The sequence below is a fragment of the Protopterus annectens genome, chromosome 10.part0, assembly GCF_019279795.1.
Source record: "Protopterus annectens isolate FY-2018-M chromosome 10.part0, PAN1.0, whole genome shotgun sequence".
Classification (NCBI taxonomy): Eukaryota; Metazoa; Chordata; order Ceratodontiformes; family Protopteridae; genus Protopterus; species Protopterus annectens.
Genome location: NC_056744.1, coordinates 636,412,066 through 636,438,861, shown reverse-complemented (window position 1 = coordinate 636,438,861; position 26,796 = coordinate 636,412,066). Strand labels below are relative to the sequence as shown.

Genomic DNA, 26,796 nt, shown 5'->3' with positions numbered 1-26,796 from the left:
AAAAGATGCTAAGGATGAAGCTACCAGGTAACAGGAAAAGAGGAAGGCCTAAGATAAGGTTTATGGATGTGCTGAGAGAGGACATGCAGGTGGTTGGTGTGGCAGAGCAAGATGCAGAGGACAGGAAGAAATGGAAACAGGTGATCTGCTGTGGCGACCCCTAATGGGAACAGCCGAAAGAAGATGATGATGACATTTGGTTTAGGGCATCTGTTTTATTTAGTTGCTGAGACAACAGGTACTGGAATAGGGTATACAAAACAAAAAAGATGAGAATAAAATAATATAAGCTACTGGGATTTTATGTCTTTTAAAATAGAGTTGGAAGTTGGTATGATGGTCAAGATATTTAACTTACATGCATAAGGTACAGGGTTTGATTCTCACCTTGGAAAGGAAAATTGGCTAGTCTTAGAATGGCCCACAATGGCAGCTAGCCCAATACTTACATGTGAACCTGTAAAACAAGGGAAGGAGAGAAAGAGCACTCATAGCGCTGGAAGTGGTTTGAGCTGATTAGATCAAGTACACCCGGTTATCAGTAGGAGCATACAGGGAGAAAGCAAGGAAGAAGTAATTTGAATAGCTAAGAGTCTGTATTTGGGGGGGGGGCTTTTAGATTAGTGTACTGTACAATGGTACATCACTGGTATGTTTGTAGCACATTCATTGTTGATGCCTTTTAAATCATATTCATTGAAGCCCTGATCTCTCAGACTTGAAGGAGGTAGAAGTTATTATGACATGATTGCCATAGTGTTGTCTGGCCTGATGTACTTAACAAGGCTTCTACTTATGTTATGGATGGCTGAGAATGGGAATGCATCAGCACTGTTGCAGTGCTAAAGGAACGGAGAATAGAGGAGCCCTTACCAGTAACAGCCATAAGTAAGAGGCTGAGAATAGATTGTCAGGCACAGCAATTCATTCAGGCTTGCTAGTGTCAGTGACTTAACAATAGTGCACTCACCTTTGATGTTGAAATATTAGAAGGCCATGGGTTCTATTCCCATGTCAGGTGTTACAATTCATTTTCCAGTGCTGATGATGTAAAGTGGTTTGATGACATGTAAAACCAAGGTCCTGCTGTTAATTTAATTTTTGCTTCACAAATTGTGCGTAATGTTAAATGCTCTTTGAAGGGAAGTGGTTTCAATGGGGTTAAGAACAATGCCCCTAAGTATGTTGTCATCTGCATATTTGATGAGCCAGATAATGGAGTCTTTTTTGATATATCTCAATAAGCTACTTTAACAGCTATATAACTTCCACCAAATCAGCATGATATCAGTCATGGAGGGGTGTAAGCTCAAAGAATCTTTGCCAAAGACAGGATACATTTTTTGAAATTATTTACATATCTTTACATTAACATGGGTTTATAGTGGACAGCTTTGTTTTATGGCTTTATTTGACTTCTACCCATACATTTGTACTAATCTTACAGGTGGGAGACTTTATGGATTTAGTGCACTTATATTTGTAGAGGGCAAATAAGCTACTTAATCAGGTGTGTTGATTAATGCACTAGTTAATAATAGAGTGAATCTGCTTTCTGGAAAAATAGATTAAGCACTGGCTTGTATAAAATATATGAATAGCACCTGAAAGGAGCATACTATGTGATGGTCTTTAGCTAAAGTCATTGTCCCCCAAGGCTCAGTTTAGAGTCATCTGAAATTTGATGTCTCTGTTTCTAATATTACTGAAAAAAATAATATGCAAGTGTCTTTTAAAATTATATCAAACCATATAAAGGAATTATGGAAAGAAGTGGAGCATATGTTAGCTGCATATAAAGTGACAACTATGGATATAGACATCACCTTATTACTTTGCTGGGGCAAGGCACTGTGATTATTGTATGAAATGTCTCCCTTCCAGTTCTTCACTTTAATATTGCTAACACTGATGTCACTAACACTGATGTCACACTAAAAGGAAATGTATGTATCTTAGCTTGGCTCCATCAAAGGAGGAACCCTTAATTGAGAGCCACATGACTGGGGTTTGATTAGTGACTGTGACAGTGGTGGAGCCAGACTGGGAAGGTGAGGAGTAAAGTGGGGTGGCTCACTCACCTCTGGGGGGTAGGAGAGGTTTGTATGAACTCAGGAGCACACTGGGTAGTGCAATCTCCCTGATGGAGAAAAGATTGAGTACTATATTTGCTGTAAAGGGAGGGACAGGCCAACTTTGAGAAGACATCTTCAGTTAACAGCCCATTCAAGTTAGGACCAGGAAGAAAATTAGAAAATGCTAAGTACCCCTGATAGCCCCTCCTCAATAAACTTCAACTCAGTGGGAAAAAGAAAAGTTTGTTTATTTATTTGGGTTAGTTTTTTTAGTGCCAGCCAAATGTGGAGGCTGTCAAGAATGCCCATTTGTTTAAATGATACACCAAGCTTGAATGTATAATGAAAGTCTGCAGTTTGGCATACCTAACTATCACTTGACATATTTTGGGAAAATAATTCAAAATGCAGCCGTCATATGATGTAGTAATTATATATGTTGAAATCAAATATCTGGAGTCAATAAACAGTAAGATCACAGTATCATATCAGCTTTGAGTGGTAACACTTAGAGGTAAGAGTCTATGTAATACAGTAATAAGGAGAAAATTATAGACAGAGGGGATACATTACTGTCTTTATGTAACTCTTTAGTTCATCTCCACTTTGAAAATCTGGTATACTTTTAGCCTTCATAATAAATGAAGGGTATAGACATGTTTGGCATGTTGGGGTAACACTAGGTAGACAGAGGGAATGGTAGACTTGCTATGTGGTAAAAGAGCACGGCACGGAGGAAGGTGAAAGATAACATCAGTGACCACTATCAGGGCATTTCTGCATAAGAAGTAAGTTAAATGGAATTTACAATGAGACATAAATTTTACACAAATATTTAGTTTAATACATTAGTTTAATACTTACTGCATTTTGGTTGATGGATTATACGAGTGGTTCCCAAACTTTTTCGATTCTCGACTCCCTTGCTGAATCCAGGTTTTCTCAAGTTGTCACCCCCGCGGTGCACATAAAGTGCATATTTCATTTATTTATTTATTTATTTGACATTTGTTTAATGAGGCTGCCCGACTGGACTAGGAGACCTGGGGAGAAAAGCTCAATAGTACAATAAAAAGACAATTACCAAAAAAGTGTACATTCTGCTTAACAGCATAACACTGATCTACTATGGTTGAGAGGTAAGCAAACCTAATGGCAACCTTATTAACTTTAAGTTTATAAGAGCAATATTTTAAATCTGTCCCTATTATTTGTCTCTGTCCAGCATACCTCTCAACTGTATAGATTTTTGCAGAATGTCCAGATTTTTGCCTTATATTTTTGGACTTTTTCTCATAAAATTGTTGTTTTCTGGCAAATCCCTGGCAAATCATTGAGGTTGAAGTCAGAAAATAATGACAGGCAGTTGAGTTTCATACTTCATACCCTTCAGAAAAATTTATGCTAATGCAAAACCTGCATTTCTATCAACTTTCTAAGTTTGTGAGAGCAGTACTTAAAAGTGTCCGTATTTTGTGCCTTTGTACCCCCATTATTTTTGGCTTTTTACACACACACACACAGACACACACACACACACACACACACACACACACACACACACACACACACACACACACACACACACACTCACAGCCACTTCTTCATCCATTCCTGCATTCACTCACATATCGATCTCACTCTCCTGATCTCTCTCACGCACACAGACTCGTTTGCTTTCATGCATACATTCACTCACACATGCAGACAGACACACAAACACTCATGCAGGCATTCACTTACTTGATGGCCCGGTTCCAAGTGCTCCACGGCCCGGTACTGGTCTGCGGCCGAGAGGTATGTGTACAGTGTTTGGGGGCCACTGCTATACTTGATGCCAGTTCTGCTAAAATGCTACAGTGTAGGTCTAAACTGTTCATGGTTTATTTTGCAGCTAAGCTTATTGATTTCTGGCATCCCTGTGAGGAAGCCGTGGCTCCCCAGGGCGCTGTTGTGCAGACTTTGGGAACCCCTGGATTATACAGTTGTACAGGACGTCATTATTCTTTTGGGAAAACTAAGCTTAGAAAGGTCACCTGGGTCCTTAGCCTAGTAACAATCTATGAATCTACAAATAAGAAGAAAATAGTCTGCATTATGATCAGTGGTGCCTGTATTTAAATTCCGTACAGTATATTTATGTTAGAAATTAAAATTAAATAAAATGTAATACGTTACTGCAGACTGCTATTTCAGACTCTAACTCATATTTGAAAGAATTATGCAATTAGCACTGTTTAAACACTTACTGCATTCTGGTTGATGGATTATATAGTTGTACTGTGCTGGAAAACTTCATTTGTCTGCAGATATTCTTAAACAAGCCATTCTGCCAGCACAGTGTAACCATACAGTGCAGTAACAAGTTTATATATACACAGTGTGCTGGAAAACTTCATTGGAAGGCATTTTAGCAATAACATCAACATGTAATCCAATAATCAGAGTAATGTTAATGTTTATATTGCACTAACTGCATAACTTATTTCAAATGTAAGTTACAGAAATATAAAGTTGACTGGTGAAGTATTATATTAAAGAAAATGGCGGGTGAAGCATCAGTTCTTTTACTACTCCTGTATCTGTACGGCAGGCAAGAAAGCTTCTGTCTTTTGGGAGATTGCAGCTTAATATTTTGACTTGTCACAGTATAACAATAATGATGATAACAGCACTTTTGACATCAGAACCCAACTGCAATGAGTACATTTTTTCATGATTTTGTTTTGCAATAAGGTGGGCAAAAATGCAATCCTGGGTAAAGAATGCTCTTGTGTTGGGAAAATATTCACTCATTCTGGCAAAAGAATGCCCTCATGCTGGGGCCAGTAGTGCAGGTAATGTTGGTGTGCTTTCTGCCAAATTGCAGGTGCTAGGACTATAAAAAAATAACCCCTGTTGGGTGATGAAAGTCATTATCATTTGCTTGTGCTTTTCTCTCTCAGAGTTCAAGGATTCCAGGGGAGGGAAGGAGTGGGTGGGCCTATAGTTGATAGGGGCTTGAAATTTTAGGGCTAATGGAGGCCCCAAAATGTTAAAAATGATGATATCATAATTACTTTTTAAATATATAAAGTTAATAAGGGTAGAAATACGCCTAACCAGGTTGTGAGATGGGTATATATCTCAGAGATTACCCCTTCTGAACAGGCTCCTCATCCATGTGAATTCTTCCCTAACCCAATTCAAGTTTAACTAGGAAAACTGGATAGGGAACTGGAAATTCACTCCTGACTTGGCACCTATGTCTCTAATGGCCACGGGCTGCCTGTGGCCATTTGCAGGCTGCTTGTGTCTCTAATGCCCACAGGCAGTCTGCAAATGGTTAATCTCCCAGGCCCCTGTTTTTTAAATGTTTCTTCTCCCAAGCCCCTGCTTATACTACCAAGAGTGTTAGAACTTGTCAAACATTTGGGATGCATGGCTAAGCTCTAAAGCCACCAGTGGACACGATGACAGGCCACAAGTGATCTGCCAAGTCATGTGCTCTCAGCACCTACCAACTGCCAAATGACAAATAACAGGGATCTCAGTTAAATCATTTTCAAAAAGTTAATAGAAATGACATTTCATAAGATGTAAATTACAGGTAGTAGCTCAAAACAGCAAAACCCAAACTGACAAAGGGATAGCAGTTTTAGTTAACGTATTGTGAGAAAATGTAATGCCTTCTTGGACTTTGTAATGCTTTGAACTTGGTAGATGTCTTTAAAAGCAGTTAGGATGAATTGATATGTAGGACAAGACCAAAAATATAGTATTGTCTCATACTGGAGTAAGTAAACATCTTAAAGAGTTGTAAAAGTAGTCAACAATATTCTCGAGGTTTAGCCATCTCTATTTACATTATTTATTTGAATGTTTGTGTGTGTGTGTGTGTGTGTGTGTGTGTGTGTGTGTGCGCACATGCACACATGCACAGGTGTGTGCATACATACATACTTTTGCTTGTATTCCTCGTTCCACAGTTAGTTTTCTAATAGTGGTTTTGTCAGTCCCTTAAGGCGGTATTATCTAATTCTTGTTTCTTTTAGAATATTTTCTTTTGCAAGAGGGCCATTCTTGACACTCTCTTTTCCTGCACAATTATATCTGCCTATTCTGACCAAACCTATGTTAAACCTCAGCATCCTTGCAATCGTTTTTCTTTGTTTTTTGTCTTGATTAATTCCAGTTTGGTAAAACTAAGGCTGAGACTACTCTCTTTGGATCTCTGTTAAGTAGGTTTAAGAGGCCTGTCCTCTGAAGAGAATTAAGAATAATTCTGTTCATTGATGTAGCTGTATATTGCAGATGACTAAAAGGAAATTTTCTCAACACACTTTATATGACAAGGGTGAAATGAGACTTGGTAAATTATAGATGATACTAAGATTTATTTTAAAGAACTTTAAGGCAATGCAAGCAGGAATGAAATCCAAGGAAAAGAGTGTATAAGAATGAATGATGAAGTATTTTCAGACGTTGAAGCAATTATGAGTTTAGTTAAAGGTTTAAGGTGAGAGATCAGTGTTAGCATGAGGAGGAGAGTGGTATATTATTAAATGCTTGTAGGATGGGATTATGAGACAAAAAATGGACCTTAAAATGTATTCTTTACAATCAGTCATGATAGAGTACCTAAAGTGATAAAAAAACTTAACCTTCAGTGACATGAAACTGAAGCTGTCAAGGTGTACAGAATTGAAAATATTCTACAGGTTATTAAAATGCACAGACAGACAAGGTCATAATTTGAATTCATCCTGACCAAATCACTGAAAGCTCAAATTACTGAAAACTTATTTCACTGAAGTGAAGTACTGGCACTGTGTAGAGTGCTGTAAGGCAAGTAAAAGGTATATGGCCTTTTCCCCACTGTAGTGTTTTCCTGGAGTTAGTATATATAGTTAGTGTGTGTGTGGAGGGTTGTGCCCCCCACATTAAGGGGTGTTGTCCCCCCCACTTAGTTTGTGTTTATATTGTTTTCTGCAAAGAGTTAGTCATTAGTGTTGTAAGTATGCATGTCTATGGTTTAAAATGTATTTTTTGAAGCTTTCAGTGAAATATAAAACCAAACTTGGTGGGAGGATATGCCCCCCCCAGTGTGGGGGGGGGCTGTGCCCTCCACACCTCCCTAACTATATATACTAACTCCAGGACTGCACTACAGTGGGGAAAGGGCATATACCTTTTACTTGCCTTACAGTACTCTACACAGTGCCAGTACTTCACTTCAGTGAAATGAGTTTTCAGTAATATGAGCTTTCAGCGAATTGATCAAGGTGAATTCAAATTCAGAGAAATGCACTTTCAATGAAACAAAGCAAGCCCCCCCCCCCCCACACACACACACGCACACCTACATGGAATAGTTATTTGATTTGAATTTGAAGCATTAGTGATCAATATTCAGAAGTGGAATCACCAAGTGTTGGTTGGTCGACTAGTTGGTAAATTACAAGTAGTTACACAACTCAGTCTCAGAGTTACATTGATTGAGGGGTGCATGTAATTATATCACACTCCATCAAACTGCAGTGCATATAAGAGGTACCAAAGGAAAGAAAGAGGCTGTACCAAAAACATTACATGTCACTTCAAATTTTGCAGGGATTTCTGGGGGTGAACCCACACAACTGGACACATTCACTCCCCACATTTCTGTGAAATTTGAGATTTATTTCATCACATAGTTTTTGGTCAGATCATCATAAATTTTGTGCTTCCAGTTCTTGCTTCTGCCTCCAAGAAAAACACTGTCATACTTCAGACAATCTGATAATTCGTTACAAAGTCACCTCTCTGTGATCATCACTGTATCACCCTAGAAAAAGCCACATGGCTGGCCATAAAACAAAAATCTAACCTACTTTTAGAATTCCAACTCTACAAACAGCTCCAGTTCCACTCATTTTCTTACCTTGTGGCTATACTTCATGAAAGAAACTCCTCATACAACCTGAGACTACTCATAAACTATACCAACTCTCATTACTGCTTAAACCAAACTCCAGAGCACTGCACATTTTCTCCTCTCAGACACCTACTCTTTGGCCAGCTGTCCCCATCACCATTAAGGAAATCAACATTTATTCCCAATTCAGAATGCAACTCAAAAAACACTTCTTTATCCACGCCAAATGCTCCTGCTTCAAAAAAGAATATATCACTTAACCTCTGCCCTTTTCAAGTCTCTTCTTCTCTCTCAAGATTTACTGAATATTGACCCACTTTAGAAACTAATGTAAATTTTGTTTATTACACATTGCTTGACTGTACGTTATACTGTTCTTGTTCACTAGAATGTATGTATATGGCCTTTTTCTATGTAATTAATCTGAATTACTCTGTTATTGCTTACATTTCTTTATTTTTTGTTTGTGAAATGTTTTATATTTCACTCAGGCTGAGACTGAAATTGGTCAGTATTGATCAGTACACTACCCCTTTAAAGAAATGTAAATAAAATAAAATAAAAATAAAAATGTACTATCCTTGTTATCCATAATACGGAAGGACATAGTTATAGGCAGAAAATGCGCAGCAGGATCAGATGTAGGTCATACCTGTGACTCTCAGCCTTCCAGTGTAACAGCGTGGAACACCACCCTATATAAAGTGGAACCAATGGAGATAATGTGAAACACTTAAGAACAGCTATGAAAACCACCCATGAGGAAGTTCACAGAATAGTTTAACCAGATATTTCAAAGCATTCAACTGTCCTTGATTTCACAAAATGCCACTGTTTGTCTGTTACATTCATTATTAAATAAGTGGTTTACTAGTGCAGCCTCTAAATAATGACAGACATCTGAGGTGCGAAGAGGAATATTTAAGCTCTGTCCCTGATTATGGTGTGTTGTCCCTTATTATTATTAGGTTATTGTTCATGAATTGAGAGCCATGGGGTTGACAGCTATGCTGTGCATGCATGCATAGAAGATGTACTTTGATCGTTGCCTGTAATTTGTTGTTGAGACAGAGAAGTCTGCGAAACAAATTGTTCACAATGCATGTGTAACACACTGTATCAGTGTGGAAAAACATGGACATAGGTTCATAGGACAGAGTTTTTTTTTTTTTGGTCCCCTTTCTATCATACTGACAACCATCACAGTGCCCCATGTCCTTTGTTAGGTCTACTGTCACTGCAGTTTCTCCCAGTCAATGCAGAATTCCAAAGTGGAGCTAGATAGAAGCATAAGGGCATCCAGAGTGACAGTGTTATCTATCTACAATTCAGTAGTTTTTCTTTTATGACCTATCAGGGACCCTGCCTGCTCCCCTATGTTTACTGACCTTGTCTCAGGGCTACTTCCAATCATTGGACCATGTATCTCCATAGGAAGCCTCATTGGCAAATGTCCTTCCTCCTGCCCCTCCATCATTGCCAGTTCCTCAGACACCTCAGATGCTACTCAAACCCAGGTCACTTGGATCATAGTTAAGGCATTATCCCTCTACACCATGGTGCTGCAGGGGACATATATATTTGTAATACCAACATTTGACAAGTACAGAACCAGTTGTCAAACACATAGCTTTAGAAACCCAAGTGCTAATCTACTAGGGAAAAGTATGGAATGCTTCATGAATTTGCATGTAATTCCCTGCACAAGGGCCATGCTGATCTTCTCTGTATTGCTCCAGTTTTAGTTTATATGTGGCTGAAGCAAGCACATGGATTTTATAAGTGCAACATGAGTATGGTTCCCCATAATGAGTTATAGGTGAGAGGCATGGTTACTTCAGCCCACACCTGTCTCCCCAGCAGAGAGTACATGCTATGCTTTCTTCCTGTGCAAGTCTGCAGCACATTATACTGCGGTTTACCCCTGATGCCATAGAACTATTGGATTCATTGCTGCCTTCTGTCCAGGTGAGCTGGAGTCATATACTTGCTCCTAGATTTGCTGCAAATGCGGTGAGGGGGGAGGAGTGTAGAACTCATGTGTACATCTCTCTAGAACAGGAGATGGGGTCATGGACAGCATTGCAGCTCCTTTTGTTGTGCAGCCTATAGTCATGCCCCCTGTTCCTTGGTGAGATTGCACTGTGTGTAATGCAGGTTGCAAGTTATGTGTTTGACCTATGGTGATGCTGAGGAAATATACTTTAGTAACTAGTAAGGGACCCCTAAGGAGAGATGGATCATGGTCAAATGGGACCCTAGGCAGGGTAATGGAGCAGACCCCTCTACGGCCATTCTGACATCCCATTGTCTCTCTAACCATTTACCATAAACACTGTACAAAACTGTCAGCATGGATAATATTTTCTCCTGAGGATTTAAATGTAAATGTTTTAATTTATTTATCCTATATTTACTAAGTTAGTCCCAGTAAGCTAGTAATCTGTTTTCGGGGAGAATCTTGGTGGTATTTATACTATTAGGGGAAATTTGGCAGTGCATTGGGGAACACCCCCCTACTCTTTTTTGATGGCCAGTCCATCAGGAAAGTCCCCCTACTCTTTTTGATAGCTCAGGGGAAATTTGGCCAGGGCATCGGGGATAATTCCCCTACTCTTTTTGATAGCTCAGGAGAAATTTGACCAGGGCACCAGGGAAATTCCCCCCTACTCTTTACAGTAGCTCAGCTGGTTAAAAAAGATCTCACAGCACCATTCCATCAATTCAGGGAGATGGGGCTTCAGTTTAACATCTCATCCAAAGATTACACACTCATGAATGCATCAACCCTCCCCCATTACTTGACCAGAGTGTCAGCAATACTTCTACATGGTATGGGAGTAGAACCCCCAGCCTTCTGCACCAAAAAGGAGTGTGCTACATGTTGTGCTGCTAATACTGTCTACAGTTTGCATAGCACAAACATTAATGACCATTTGCTAAAGAAAATAGCTGCACATTAAAAACAGACTTAGTATGAGCAACAGTAAACTTGTCTTCCTTTGAAGCTCCCATCATTGAAAATGGATTGAAGCTCTTGTTCTTTAAAAATGCATTGAAACTTACATTCATTGAAAATGCATTGAAACTCAATCTCACTTTAATTGTAAATGCACTCAGCCAGAGGCATATTAAATGTACCTTGGTCTCTGTGCTGTTTTCAAACCACGAGCCCCCTGTATACATTTTTATGCCCATGCATAAATGCACTTGTTGTTAGATTCACCTTCCCAATTTAATGTCTTTCTTGTTAAATATAGCAACATTTATTAGAATGGATTTTTAAATTTATAGTTTTGAAAATTTCCCCCAATAAGCAATGAAACAAAATTCATGAATCGTGTTTGAACATTTCAAACAACTGATAGCTGGTACAGAGGATTAAGGCTATTGTCACCTGTAGTTAAGATACAGGGTTTAAGCTTGAGTTAAGTTGATTAACTAAACTGCCCTTTCTAACAAGAACATTTCAAACATACACACTCATACCTGTAAGTGCTTTCAGCACATTTGAAATGGGAGAACTTTTATTTTTTTTTATTTTAATTAAATTAATGTTGCTGGGCCCCGCTCCCAGCCAGCAGTCCCTAGACAACTGCCTGGGTCACCAAGTGCTAGATCTGGCTCTACTCCTAAGCATCAATTTAACCTACAAAAATCCCTAGTATTAGAAAGAGATCACAGTTATCTATGGGATGTGATCTGAGCCACATGATTGTTTATCATCTTTTTTATTTTTTATAAATAATATAAATGTGTTGGTAAATCCTTGATCCAAGGATCCTTTCTGTTTCATCAACATAAATGATATGCAAGGATCTAGAACTGCAATTTTTTGTGTTTATTACATAGACAGGGTTTTACCATTTTTGGCAATTAGCCTTTAGTTGCCAGATTAATGCAACTACACTGTGTTCACATGCCACACTTAAAAGTGCTCCTTGTAGATAACTTTGTTAACCATAACTATCAAATAGTTTCCAAAAGATCAGCATTAAAATGCACATTCTCTAAGACATAACCTTGGAACATGCAAATCCAAAATCAAATCAGCAGGCCACCCTGCACATGAGAGCTATGACCGACACACCCACTGGTACTTATATATACCAACTCTGAAATTGCAGAATAGTGGAAAAAGTGCATAATCTTGCACTGGTGCTGGGTATATGGTCAGGTCCAAGGACCCTTTTTGGCCAGAACCTCAGCTAAGATAGCAGAAACAGCAAAAAATATGCATCTAGCAATATCACTATAGATATGGGGAGAAACAGGAGTCTGCATAGCAGAACATATTCTTGACCAAATTTTATGGACCATTAAGTAAGGTTTCAGCTATATTTCTTGAAAAAGACATGAAAAACCATAATCTTATAATTACTAAACAGTTCTTAATTAATATTGTCCTTAAACATTATACAGAATGTGGTATCTGAAGGCCAGAAACAGAAAAAAATATATTTATGGAACTCTGAGCTGTGTAAAAGATAAAAATGTGTGGTATACCATGAAGGCCAAGGAGAAGTAAAGAAAGCCTGACAGTGCCAAATGAAAACATAAAATGACAACAGGCCATAAATGTGACTTTAAGATTGTAATACTGTAATAACAAATAAATGCACAAATACTTCTTGTGCTATAACTGCAAACTGAGAGCTTTGCTAAGAGTTTAGGGGGAGACAGAAGTAAAAGAAAGACATGCTGTCACAGTAGGAAGAAGAGTCTGCAAAGGTGGAGATATTATAAGTCGTAGAAAGTTAAAGTTCGGGCAACTGTAGAATAGAAATAAAAAATTGCCATCAAATTTACCATGAAGAACATAAAACTGAATTAACGGTTTGCTTTTGCATTTTTTTAATGCCCAGCAAACAATGGCTGAAATCTCAGTTCATTTACCAGTTTATTTTAAATGTTGAGTAAGGTTAAACACTGTTTAGGTTTATTTTACTGTCATGAAGTATAAACTGAAAAAATAGGGCTATTTAATAGGACTACTGCTCATGCACTACAACAGTATGTGATCGTATTTTAGTATACATCTCAACTTCTTAGTGCAAGAAATCTGGACAAAGCCTGACATATTGGCGGGACAAAGGCCCAAAGATACACATTTTAAATATTGCTCTTATAGACTTAGAAAGTTGGTAGAATAATAGGACTTGTGTTAGTACACATTTTCTAAAGGATATGAAGTCTGAAACTCAAATAAATGTCATTATTTAGTGACTTTAATCTTTAGATAATCCCAGTGTTTTGTCAAAAAAAAACACAATTTTTATCAAGAACAGACCAAAAATATGAGTGAGGTAAACATCTGGACATTCTGCAAAAGTCTGTACAGTTGAGAGGTATGTTTAGTGCTACTCGTGGATAGTAGACCAAACAAATAGTCCTCTTCTTTCAGTTCCCACCTGTAAACAAGAAAACAAACTGTCATACGTTCTTACAGACTGCATCTAACCTCTGTGCAGTGCACAGTTTTACATTAATGTCACTTTGTTAAATTAATTGTTTCACTACAGGTATCTTATTATACTGTGCTTCGCCCTAAGTGTATACTATTGGAAAGATGGTGCTGCATGCATCTTTGCTCAAAGCCTTCATTTTTGCACACATCTTCACCGACTGTTACTTGTTTACTGCACTGATTGTTTTGCTTCTTTGGATTTTCCTCCTATTCAGTGGTTTTGATCTATGATATAGTGTTTTCATAATGATTGTTTTTATAATGATTCTGTATATTAGTATATATTATTTATAGCTATTTTTATGTACTAACAGAGGCAGCTTATATGTAAATATATAGTGAAGTTTCTATGTAAATGTTGCCATGTTGTAATGTCTTTTCACTTTTAGTATCCCATGAAATGGACTTTAACCCAGATGGGCAACCCAGGCAACAATCACAGATGAAATAAGTAAATAAATAAATAAATAAATAAACACAACATAGCCCTGCATAACAACTAAATAAGGTTTCTTGAAAAACAGGCATAACAAACGTTAATTTTATGCTTTTTTATTTGTGCTTAGAGCTGATAGCACCCTTCAGTATCTGCTGTACACATTAAAGACAGTTTCAGTTTTTTATGGGATATTTGGAAAAAAGATAGACAAACACAATTTTATTTTGCTTTATTTGTTCCATTATGTAATTAATCGGAGCTGTGCTTTTGCATCCTCCTGGGGAGAACTGACTGGCAATCTGTCAGACTTTAAAGTATGTGCTTCATTATACAGATAAAAATCTGAAATGTTATCATGAACACCTTAAAATAAAGAGAATAATTAGTTCTATTTGAATAAATATGCAAGTGGAAGTCATGCTTAAGTTTATCAAATAATTTAATAACTTTCTGTTCAAGTTTTTTTAAGAAAACCAGTCTTTACAATTTGCTGCCACTCCCATTAAAGTAAACATTTCACAAAACTAGTTCCAGTCTCCAAGTATGTTTTTATTGCCATTTTTTACCTCTGCCACCTCGGTTGCCTAGTTCTCTTTTGATTTGGCCACTGACTCATAAACAAACATAAATGACTAAATTGTAGACCCTGTTAACACAAGTTTATGGATTTTTCAGAACTTGCTGTCAAGTTACTTCCTCCAGTATGTCTGTTCATGTTTGCAGTCTCTTTCTTATTTGGTTTATGAATGCCAAATATAATGTGCTTACCTTTACAGTACTCCAAAACTAAGGAGAACAGATTTTGTCTATGTGTCAACTGCTTTACGTGCATTTTAGCTTAAATTAAATTGCCAAAAATTACTTAACGAAGTCACACACCCAGAAAGGGCGCTTGGGCTAAGTCTGAAACAGGGCTGTGTGCTCTAACCTGGTTAATAAATACAAAAAACAAAAAGCCCAGAGCAAGACAAGTTCATGGAATGCATGCATGTGACTGGAAATTAACATTTAAGGACTCTGTGACACTGAATCATTGGAGTGTGACTCTGTAAAGTAAAACATAATTTGAACAGATTTGTGTCTTTGCAGTTGTGCTTGAATGTCTAGTCCATTTGGTGTGTTCTTCATGATCATGGTATGAATATATAAGTGCAGTATTCCTTGCATAGCTTCTGCCAAAGACAAGACCGGATTTTCCTGCTTGTTACAACGGTTGTAGTTCCCAAATTGCAATAATTTACTAAACTGTTACAGCGTTTGTCTAGCTAGTTTTTCTCAGTTCATATTTTGCATGCTAGTAACAGTAATAATAATGACAGCAATAATAATAATAATAATAATAATAATAATAATAATAATAATAATAATAATAATTAGCAGAACATTCTTTCAGCCTGTATGGTTCAAATTTAGGTACTTAAGTATTACCGCAAGCAGATTTGCAAAGACACTTAATTTGTTATGTTACAGGAATGTTAACCTGAAAAGGGGTGAATTGACAACTAAGCACTTCTTGCTCACAGCGGGCATGAGGCGGTTGGTGGAATGACAGTGAATTTTTGTACTCCTCCATGGCTCTCCTCATGTCCTCTGTGAAGTTCGTACTGGCAGACTGCTGCACAAAGCTTGCATTTCTCATTAGCGATCATGACTGTTTCCAGTGCATGGGGTTCATTTTAAGGAATGGGTTTAACTGTTTTGGAAATCCAGCACAGCATGTAGCAACTGCCGTGTCAAACGCAACAACTAGATATCATTACAGAGGAAAAAGTCATGGAGTGACATCTGCAAACCACCGCAATCAGAACTAAAATGTTAAATCAGTAATTCCAATTTAAAAGTGAATAAACGTGCCTTGTCACAAGCCAGTCTGTAACAGGGGTGTGTGACAACTGCTGAGATACCTGCCAAAGGAGATTTCAAAATGAAGTGGGTCAGTTTTTCTCAATGAGGCATGTTCCCGATTCCTTGTCTTGCTGCAAAGGTGGTGACTTTCACAAGTTGTGACATTAACTAATACTGCCAAGCGGCAGTCAGGTGTATAGGTCTGCAGGGGACGTACCCAGTGAAGAGGATTTTAATGGTTATTCCTCTTCCCCTGTGAAAAATAATCTGACACAGTAACACAGAGTTTACACACCCCTTGATAGGTTTACAGACATTGGTTCTTGAAAACAGTAGAAAGTGTGGGTCTTTGTAAATCTGGTTGTGATAATACGTAAATACCCAAGTTTATATATGAACACTCAAATTATTTATTTGTTTGCTTGATTGTTTACTGCAGTTTGGTGACTTGACAGACCCTGCTGGTTTAAGGACCCATATCAGGGGCATCTGGAAACTAACCCTCTTACTTCCCACAGAGACACATAATTTCTCTATCCAGATATAAAACAAATCTGACAATTGAGTCAGCCAAACATCAGCTTTTTGCTACACTGGGCCCTGACTGTATGGATTTCTCTTTCTTTTGTTCCTACAGCTGATAGTTGGATTCATGTCTGTTTCATACACACTGCACCTATTTCTAATTTTTTTTCTTTGTTCCTATCATTCCAGTAAGAGTGGTACCCAAACAGCAAACTAGTTATCTAGCTGAACTAAGTACAAAGATATTCAACCAAGTTTTAGTTACTGGAAGGAATGTATATTTATATTTGTATACCTGCATTTTGGTTTTCAGTATTTTATTTCTGGCATTTCTTAAAGTAGCATGAATGACACTGAATGACTTGGCAGTGTGTCTTAATGATCTGATGGTTTAGATGGAACATTGAAGGGTCATCCAACATGAGGGTATGTAGCACCTGAAATCACTAGTAATACCAATCACAAGGTGGTGACTGTTTTCTGAATCAGTAACAGTCATACTCATAGGGACATGTAAGTGCAAATTATCCTGAAATCACTAGTAACACTACTAAAAGGGATACCTCAGGGTGACTATCTTCTGAAATGTATAGTAATTGTTCTGATAGATATACAGTACATGATTCAGTGAATATATCCTGAAATCTGTAGTAGTTGTACTGACAGGGCTATATGAGGACAACTGTCACCTGAAAACAATTGTAATAGTTATGCTAGGCACACATGAGGAAGAGTGTCTCCTGAAATCAGGAATAATTGCACTGACAGGCATATGTTAGAGTGACTTTGCCAGAAATCAGTAGCAAAACTACTGAAAGGAACACATGGCTGTCTTCTGAAGTAAAAGTAATTGCTCTGAAAGGGACATATGAGGGTGACTGTCTCCTATAAACAAGAGTAATAGTATTGACAGGAACACCCTAGTATCTCCTGAAATCAATAGTAATAATACTGACAGGAACACATGAGTATGAATATCTCCTTAAATCAGTAGTAATAGTGCTGACAGGGACGTATAGGGGTGAGTATCTCCTTAAATCAGTAGTTATAGTGCTGACAGGGACATATAAGGTTGAGTATCTCCTTAAATCAGTAGTGATAGTGCTGACAGGGACATATGAGGGTGAGTATCTGCTTAAATCAGAGTAATAGTGCTGACAGGGATGTATAGGGGTGAGTATCTCCTTAAATCAGTAGTAATAGTGCTGACAGGGACATATAAGGTTGAGTATCTCCTTAAATCAGTAGTGATAGTGCTGACAGGGACATATGAGGGTGAGTATCTGCTTAAATCAGAGTAATAGTGCTGCCAAGGATATATAAGGGTAAGTATCTCCTGAATTTAGTAGTGATTTTTCTTACAGAAATACATGAGTGTGAGTATCTGCTGAAACCAGTGGTGGTTGTACTGACATGGACATATGAGGGCAACTATCTCCTGAAAACAAATGTAGTAGTTCTGATAAGACACATGAGGATGAATATATCCTAAAATTGGTAATAATTGCATTGATGAGGACATGTGAGGGTGACTTGATCTGAAATCAGTAGTAAAAATACTGACGGGGACACATGGGAGTGACTATCTTCTGAAACTTTAAGTAATTGCTCTGAAAGATACACATGAGGGTGACTGTCTCCTGAAAGCTATAGTAGTATTGACAAGTGCACATGAGTATAAGCATCTCCTGAAATTAGTAGTAGTAACACTGACAGGAACACATGAGTATCTCCTTATACCAGTAGGAAAAGTGCTGACAGGGACATACAAGGGTGAGTATTTCCTGAAATCAGAAGTAATACTGCTGACAGAGACATATGAGGGTGAGTATCTCCTAAAATCAGTAGCAATAGTACTGACAGAAGAAACATGAGAGTGAGTATCTCCTGAAATCAATAGTAATAGTGCTGACAGGGACATATGAGGGTGAGTATTTTCTGAAATTAGTAGTACTAAAACTGACAGGAACATAAGCAGGTGACTGCCTTCTGAAATTAGTAGTAATTGTTCTGAAAGGGACACATGAGGGTGACTTTCTTTTGAAAACAATCATAATGGTATTGACATTGACACATAAGGATGAGGATCTCCCGAAATTAGTATTGCTAACACTGACAGGGATAAATGAAGGTGACTTTCTCCTGAAATCAGTAATAATAATACTGACAGTGACAGATGAGGGTGACTTTCTCCTGAAAACAGTAGTAATAGTACTGACAGGAACACATGACACAGATAATCTCCTTATAGATCAAGAGTGTAGTTAAATTTTGCTACATACCAAGAGTATAATTAGATGCTGGTAATATATAGAGTGTAGATGAATAAAAATTGATGCATGCGATGTACGAGATATACATTTTTATCAAACCCTTTATCTGGGGTTTGCTGTAGGATAACGACTGTGGCTCTGGTGCTCACCATACAGAATACTGTTTATGAACAGTTTGTAATGTGCACAGCACCTGGTGTGTTGTTGAGCTGAACAGTGCACGTGCAAATCTCTGCAGACCTCATAGGTCAAAGACTAAATTATACTAACACAACAAGCACAGCTAACAGCTTACTATCCAGCAGGCTAGGATACTGTAGTGAAAACATGGAGGGTAGAACATATAGGGTATATAAAGCCTGCAGTGACAGGAATATAAGGAAACTGTCTTTCAATCTTTTCATTTTTTCATTTTTTTAGAAATCATTCTGTCAATACATTTCACACTATGAATCACAGACTGCTATCAACTAACAACCACAACTGGTCTGTAACAGTTACAGTACTGCAGATGCCATATCATTTATCCTCTGTGAACTGCCCTTTGTGGCAGAACTGGTCCATCTTTGCAGGTGGGTAATACTGGTGGGTAGGCATACGCATCAACATGTAAACGTTACAGCAGCAGTCTTCACCTCTCTTAACCTTCCTTAACCATCATGGTAAATGTACTTCAAGCTGCTACTGCTACCATGGTAAATGTACTTCAGTCTGCTACTGCTACCATGGTAAATGTACTTCAGGCTGCTGCTACTACCAAGGTAAATGTACTTCAGGCTGCTGCTACTACCAAGGTAAATGTACTTCAGGCTGCTACTGCTACCATGGTAAATGTACTTCAGGCTGCTACTGCTACCATGGTAAATGTACTTCAGGCTGCTGCTACTACCAAGGTAGTAGTTACAAACTTCCTTTTGGTTACTAGCATTCCAGATGCCCATGATCAAGCACATGTCTGAGTTATTAATGGGATGAATAACAATTATTTCACTGTATCTATACAATGTCTGTGTTTTTCTGCCAAGTTAATACAATGAAAAAGAGAAATGTATAAATAATAAAATAGGTTATTTTTGTTATTTTGAATTTGGTACAGCACAGTCATATATTAAGGGAAACAAATACTTGGATCAGGAAGCATTTTGAGCAAACTTTGAAAAATGCATAGAAGTGTTTAGATGTCATGATGTTAAAGTCTATCACTGATTATTTGCAGCATTTTATGAAAATTGTGTATTAGAACTGATACTAATAATCCTGAGAAGATGTGGGTGTGGTGATTCACTTTTTTGCCATGTATACTTTTATACCTTTATTCCCAGTGCTGTAAGTACTCAAAATATTAGAAACCTTTTGCATTCATAGAATCAAAACCATACTCTCTATAAAAGGAGAAATATTATGAGAAATTTTAAACATGTCAGTGTCACAATGTTGTCATTTTCAATTTTGTCTAACAGACTGTCACTTCTATGTGTGCCTTATGTTGTTATTGCAGTATATTCTAACAAATGAATGGTAAATATTTAGAACAAATGCCTTATTCTGAACTGACAGTTTTATATCAGGCTTGATAGGAGCTATTATATCTTAAGAAAAAGGAAGAAATTATGAGCTAAGTAATACAGATGAGAAATATCTACTCAAGCACTCATTATTTCATATGACGTTAGTGACACTAAGGTTTTGGCTTGGTTAGCCTCTATGAACTGCTTTTTTGATTACTAGACCTTCTTACCATTAGGAAAAACACTGGTAATGAGGCTTTTTTATTTGTTTTTGTTATATGTGGTTTGTTCTTGGCTCATTAATGTTTATTTTACTGTGTTTTCTATTCCTGACATTGTAATTTCTCCAGGGAAACATGCATACTTCGGGTTACATTGACCAGGCACAAAGCAAGGCCTATAATATGACTAATAAGTACATCGGTAGAGATGTGCTTTGTCATCTCTTTATGATTTCATTCTGTTCTGCAGGACTAGGTATATATGGGGATCAAGATGGTGACTGGACTATAAGCACCATGCAGCCTTTACCCTGCATTATATAACCTAGCTAAAACCCTTATCAAGTGAAACAGGGCTTTTTGGCATTAAAAATTAAAAGATTAGACTCTCTTCACCTTGTGGCATTTCACTCTTCTTTTGGATGATCCCTGTAAACAAGCCATAAATCACTGATTAAACTTACTGGAGTGTAACAAGTTGGACCACACAGCTATGAAATGGGACTTCAGGCCTGTAAGTGAAGAATGAAGTAAGCTTTATCACAAAATCTTAAACTGTGGCATTATAAAGCAAATAAAGGACTGAGTTATTAAAACTAATAAATAAATAAAGTAGCCTACTTTAACAAAAATGTCTAATGCTACAGAACAAATGGATACATAGACTACCAAAATTAAACTTTCGACAGTTATATCTCCTGAGAAAGCGATCATCTCCAAACGTGTCTGAAACTCAAAACAAGAAGAAGACAGAAAAACTGAAAGTAAAAATAAAATGACCAGCTTTTTGCCCTAGATGACTTAAAGTAAACACTTCAACCTCTACAGCTGGGTATTCAACAGCTTTCTGACCAAGTGAAAGCATTTGTTGCTACAATAAATCAAATTGCTACCAGACTTTTAATTACAGAAGCAAAAACGATGGAAAATGAAATAAAAATTGAGCATCTGAAAAAAAGTTTGTCAATCTAACTATTGAAGTATCCATGACATACAAAATAAATTACTGGACCTTGCAACAAGAAAGAGTTGTGGTTTTAAACTGGCCTTGGCTGTGTTGATGGTGCCATTTTTTCTTTTATTTCGTCAGTAATATGCTGATCCATGGACTATCTGAAAAATATGAACAACCAAAGTTAATGGAAACTATACATCAAATCTTTGCATGCCTCTTGGAAAAATCATGTTGAAGCCAGCCACATTATTATTGAAAGAGCCCACCAAGCAGCTCAAACAGCTTCCACTGCTGATAGACTGTGATGGATCTATGTTAAGTTTTAGACTACCAGGATGTTTATAAGATTCTTGCTGCAGCCAAGAAGAAAGGTATCCTTAACTGGAATAATAATAAGGTCACCATGGATCAAGGCTTACCTATCCAAATTAAGCAAGACCAACAAAAACTGGCACCATTCTGCTTATACTTAATCTCTAACAATGTCAAATTTCAAATTAAATATCCTGCAACTCTAACTTTTCAAAATAAAGGGATTACATATCTTATTGGTTCACTCAAAGAAGCCAAACAAGCATTTATAAGTGTCTTTAATTTCTCCCTGGTACAAATGGGTAAACGTGTTATATTTGAAGGAAACATATATGTATCTATTTAATATTATTTAATGTGTTTTAACAAATAGTCAATTTCTTATCAACAAAAAAATGTAATATTAATACTGTCATTTAAACCAGGGGGATGATGGGTAGACAAATGAATTTGCCACTCAGTTTGCTTTTTAGCAACTTGATTTTTAAAATTACCACCCCCTCATATCTTTTTGCACATGCTAAAACACCAAACAAAAATGTTTTATATTTTTTACAAATAATAGTGTGTGTAAATAAACTGTTATTAGTATTTCTAACCTTAATTGCATAAATGTGTTCCTTAATTCTCTTGCCCAGAGACCTTGTAATCATTCCAGCGTAGAATGTAGGACACCCAGGACACAAAGCAATATACATAACACCCACAGTATAGCAATCACATTTGCCTGGGGACTTTGATGTTCTAATCAACATGTTCAAGTGCAATGTGCAGTGCTTCATAAATTAACCTACAACTAGTACACTATTACATTTATATGTACCTAAATTTCTTGTAGTACTAGTTGAAGAAACTTTAATACCATCATGTTCCAATAATTGTTTAATATTACCACATTTTTGTATACAAATTGTGGTGTATCACCTACCACCCAAACCAAATCATTATTACCTGTAATGACCTTCCAGTTATCTTTTATAATATTTTTAACCATAACACTGTCAACAGTCATTTCTGAACAAAATTTAGACTTATTATTCCCATTATAAACATTATAAACATCCACTGTGTCACACTTTGTATTGAAACCATGAATAAGAATTGGTGGAAACTCTGATGCCCTTTTATTATGAATTTCAGTGGCAACCAGATTTAAAAAATCCAAGGAATAACCTCTATCCAAAAATAGTTTTGTAATACAACCAATCTCAACTTCAAAATCCATGTCTTGACTAGTCATATGAGATGCCTGGATAAACTGACCACGAGGAATATTCTTTTCAATGTGATTTGGGTGATTTCTTTTAAAATGAACATAACTGTTGGAAATATGTCCTTACGATGAATATGAATCATAAAATTACCCAGGCTAATGTCCCATCTTAAGTCTACATTAAAAAAACAAACTTTTTGGCCAAAGTCCCCCAAAGTGAAATTTAAAAAAACTAATGCCTTTGTTAAGATCATCCAAAAATTCTCTACAGTGAAACTCCTCTTTACGAATGATGAAAAATACATTGTCGACAAAGCAACAATAAAAATAGTTAGATCTGGGTAAAATCTCTAACTTCCACCTACCTACTACAATGCTAGCAAAAGCAGGGGCCACAGTCAACCCTATTGCAGCACCCTTTATGAAATAATTGTTTAACAAAAGTGTGAACATTGTTAAATATTGGCATGTTTTTTTGTCTAATATAGTTTTGTCTCTCACTGGTCCTGATATTTATCAAAGGACAGCTTTCAGTAGTAAATAGTAACTAAAGTTACACCCTACCTGCTGGTTAAGGGAGTTTTTCAGTGATGGTTTGTCAGATTTGTTTTTTGAGCAAGTGTGAAGAAGTGAATATAAATTTCATTCTTTCAATTTATATATTGATACTAATTGTTTGCCTTTTCTAGCCACTTTGACCTTTTAGTAAAGCTATAACTACCTACTGTTTAAGCCAAATTGCTAAAATTCTATTTTCTCTTTTTAGTAACTGTGGCTTTAGCTGCATCGTATATTATAGTAGTGGAGTAGAGGAAAGTGTAGTGATGTAGGACAGATATGTTTTACTTATCCTATGTGAAAATATTTTTTTCTTGATTGTTATTATAAATATGTTTTTGTGTAAAGGATATATTCTAGTTCAATGCTCTATGTTAACTTCTATATTTTGGTCATTACATAATACTGTTCTTACCTCTTCCTGGTGTTGGATAGATATGGTTAGGTATGTCTTTTTTTTTTTTTTTGACAGGAAGAATTAAATGCCATCTGCCTGTACTGCTAATTTTATTATCAGTTAGCAATTTAAGGTTCACAAGGACTCTAGTTTTCTTGTCTTATCACCTAATGACATTTAAGTTCTCAAATGTGGATAATTGATTCATGGAATGTTAAGTACCTCCAAACAAATAAAAAAGAGGAATTTATCTTTTCATTTATTTTTTAAATCAAAGTAGAAATTTTGTTTGTACAAGAAACACATATGATTTCTAAGCAATGAGCTCAAATTGCAAAGAAAAATGGATTAGTGCTATTGTAAAATCAGGTAGCAAACCAAATATTTTTTATTTATTTTTTATTTATTTAACATTTGTTGACCAGGAAAGCCCGACTAGGACAGAATCTATTTTCAGTGGAGTCCCGGGGAAAATGCTTCAGATGCATATCTTTGGAAATAGCTCAGGTGTTGCCATTATAATAAAAAAATCTTTCAAAGATTCAATAATGCATTATAATTCACATTCTGAAGGAAGGTGGTATTATGCAATTATAAAAAACACCTTTCTGGATAAACCAGTACTACTACTAAATATTTACATACCCTGTTCCATGCAGTATTAATTTATAATAACAATATATAAAATATTAAATGGATATCCTAATCATTACTATGTTGTTGAAAGTGTCTGAAGTGCATTTGCTGACCCTAGTGTGGACAGAACCAGCAAAGATAAATCATGTGACAACCACCCTTCTATAGCAATCACTTATCTGAAGTCAGACTTTACTTTATTTGATCCATTTAATTTTCCAAAAACAATTCCACTTTATTAAAATTTACCTGTTACTCACATTGCTGTAAATCTTGGGCTAGATTAGACTTTTTCCTAATATCTAAATTATTTCTAAAAACTGAATATACTTTTTATGTACAACCCATATGCTTTTCTGATCACTCTAAAATTACTCTGACCATTAACTGGTCTAATGTTAATAAAACAAGTAATGTGGTCTACAACTGGACTTTAAATCCTAATCAACTTCAAAAAGAGGACATTAAAAATGAAATTAATTACTTACTGGATACCTTCTTAGACAGTGCCTCTAAATCTCAAATTTCAATTGATATCCAATGGGCTCCCCTTAAAACCCAGATTAGAGGCATTTTTATAAGTAAAAATGACTTGCTATTAAAAAAAAATAATCAGAAAGAAACAGTCCTAAAATAAAAAATTACTAAGTTAGAACAGGATCTTTACCTAAATTACAGCAATTATACTGCAAAAAATCTAGCTGACCTCAAAAAGGAACGTTGTCTATTAAATTCTTCTTCTTCTTTCAGCTTTTCCTGGTTAGGGGTCACCACAGCAGATCACCTGTCTGCTCATGATTGGCAGTGGAGTTTTACGGTGTTGAGTTGGCAGCCACATGCACACACTCATGCCTAAGGCCAATTTAGAGTGTCCAGTCCACCCACAGCATGTCTTTAGGATGTGGGAGGAAATCGGAGCAGCCAGAGGAAACCCATGTGACCACAGGGAGGACATGCAGACTCTGCACAGAAGGCATCCCAACCGAGGATTGAACTGGAGAACCTCTTGCTGTGAGGTAGCAACACTAACCGCTGCACCACTGCAGCTGCCCTAACTTTGTCTATTAAATATAAAGCAGTATTCATTTTATGAAATGAAAACACTAGAAAGATATTCAGAATAGGTGCAAACCCCATCAAAATTTTTAGCAAGACTCATAAATATAAACAAAACTGTTTCCTTAATAACCAAAATCATGTTTCAGGATAAACATTGTAAAACTAGATAAGAAGTTATGGAGATCTTTGTTCAAATCTATACAAATTTACATGGAGAACACAATCTTACCTACTCTCTACAAGAGTTAGATCGGTGGTTGAATCATATGATCATAGGATCATAGGAAGTTACTGGGCTATTGGTCCTGAGGCCCTTACAAGCCTAGCCAAGAATTTAGCCCATGTTCTGACAAGTCAGCACTTGGTGCCCCTGTCCAGCAGGGACACAGGTGGAATCCCAGAGGTGTATTTTTTGTTCCCTTCCTGTTATCCAGGTTGCTCTTAAAAAGGGTTAATGAGGTACTCTGCTTGACATAGAGAGGGAGTCTGTTCTGCAGAAGGGGGTGTTTCTGGGACACAAATCTGTCCCACCAACAAATCCTGTTGATGTTACAGACCAGGTTGAGGTCGCGCATTGAGGTTACGCATCTGGGTTACTTGAGTGGAGCTTGACTTGTGGATATGCAGCAGTCCCATCAAGATTGCTTTGTATGCCAGACAGAGGTCACCTCTGATGAGGCTGTATGAGACTGAGTAGAGGGACAGGGCCTTTAGCCTATCTGTGTAGGGTAGATGTTTAAGGCCTGAATGCTCCTGGTGAGGAGCCTATGTGGTCTCTCCAGCTGCTGCATGTGCTTTGTGAAGTATATGCTAAAAGGGGCATTATCCTTGATAATGGGTCTTGTAAGGGAAGAATACAGGGATGCTATGACCTCCTTGTCTCTGGATGAGATAACCTTACTAATGAGGTGGGCCATGTATAAAGCTTTCCATACAGTAGAAGCAATATGGTGGTCAAAATTTAGTTTGCTATCAACCTGAGTGCCAAAGTCCCTCATGACTGACTGCATGCTTAGGACCTTGTTATTAATGTGATAATTTGTGGGGACATCACTCTCCCCAAAGGTGATAATGATGCATTTCTTGGCATTTAGTTTGAGGTCATGTTTCTGGCACCAGTCATTTGTTTGGGAGACACCCTCTTGGAGGAGGTCCACATCACTAGGGAAATTGCTAACAGCACCCAACTTGCAGTCATCAGCAAACTTGGTCAGCCATCGTCTGCACCTCAGAAAAGTATATCCCAAACAACAGAGACCCCAAGATGATCCCTGAGGTACATCGCTTGTTACGAGTCTACTGCTTGAGGTGGCTTCCCCTATTTTAACTAGGTGGGTTCTATCAGTGAACCAGTTTGCTACCCAGCTGGTAACATGTGGATTGATGCCTAGTTGAGGGAGTTTATCTATTATACCCG

General features: G+C 37.1%; 1 protein-coding gene and 1 non-coding gene across 3 annotated transcripts in view; one reads left to right on the top strand and one right to left on the bottom strand.

Annotated features, from left to right (window-relative positions):
- Positions 1-26,796, top strand: part of GLIS1 (GLIS family zinc finger 1) — a 1,802,806-nt gene that overhangs the window by 180,573 nt on the left and 1,595,437 nt on the right. The gene's annotated exons all lie outside the window — the stretch shown is intronic.
- LOC122814654 lies at positions 9,633-9,742 on the bottom strand. The gene has a single exon (XR_006366861.1). It is a non-coding gene; the product is annotated as a U6 spliceosomal RNA (small nuclear RNA).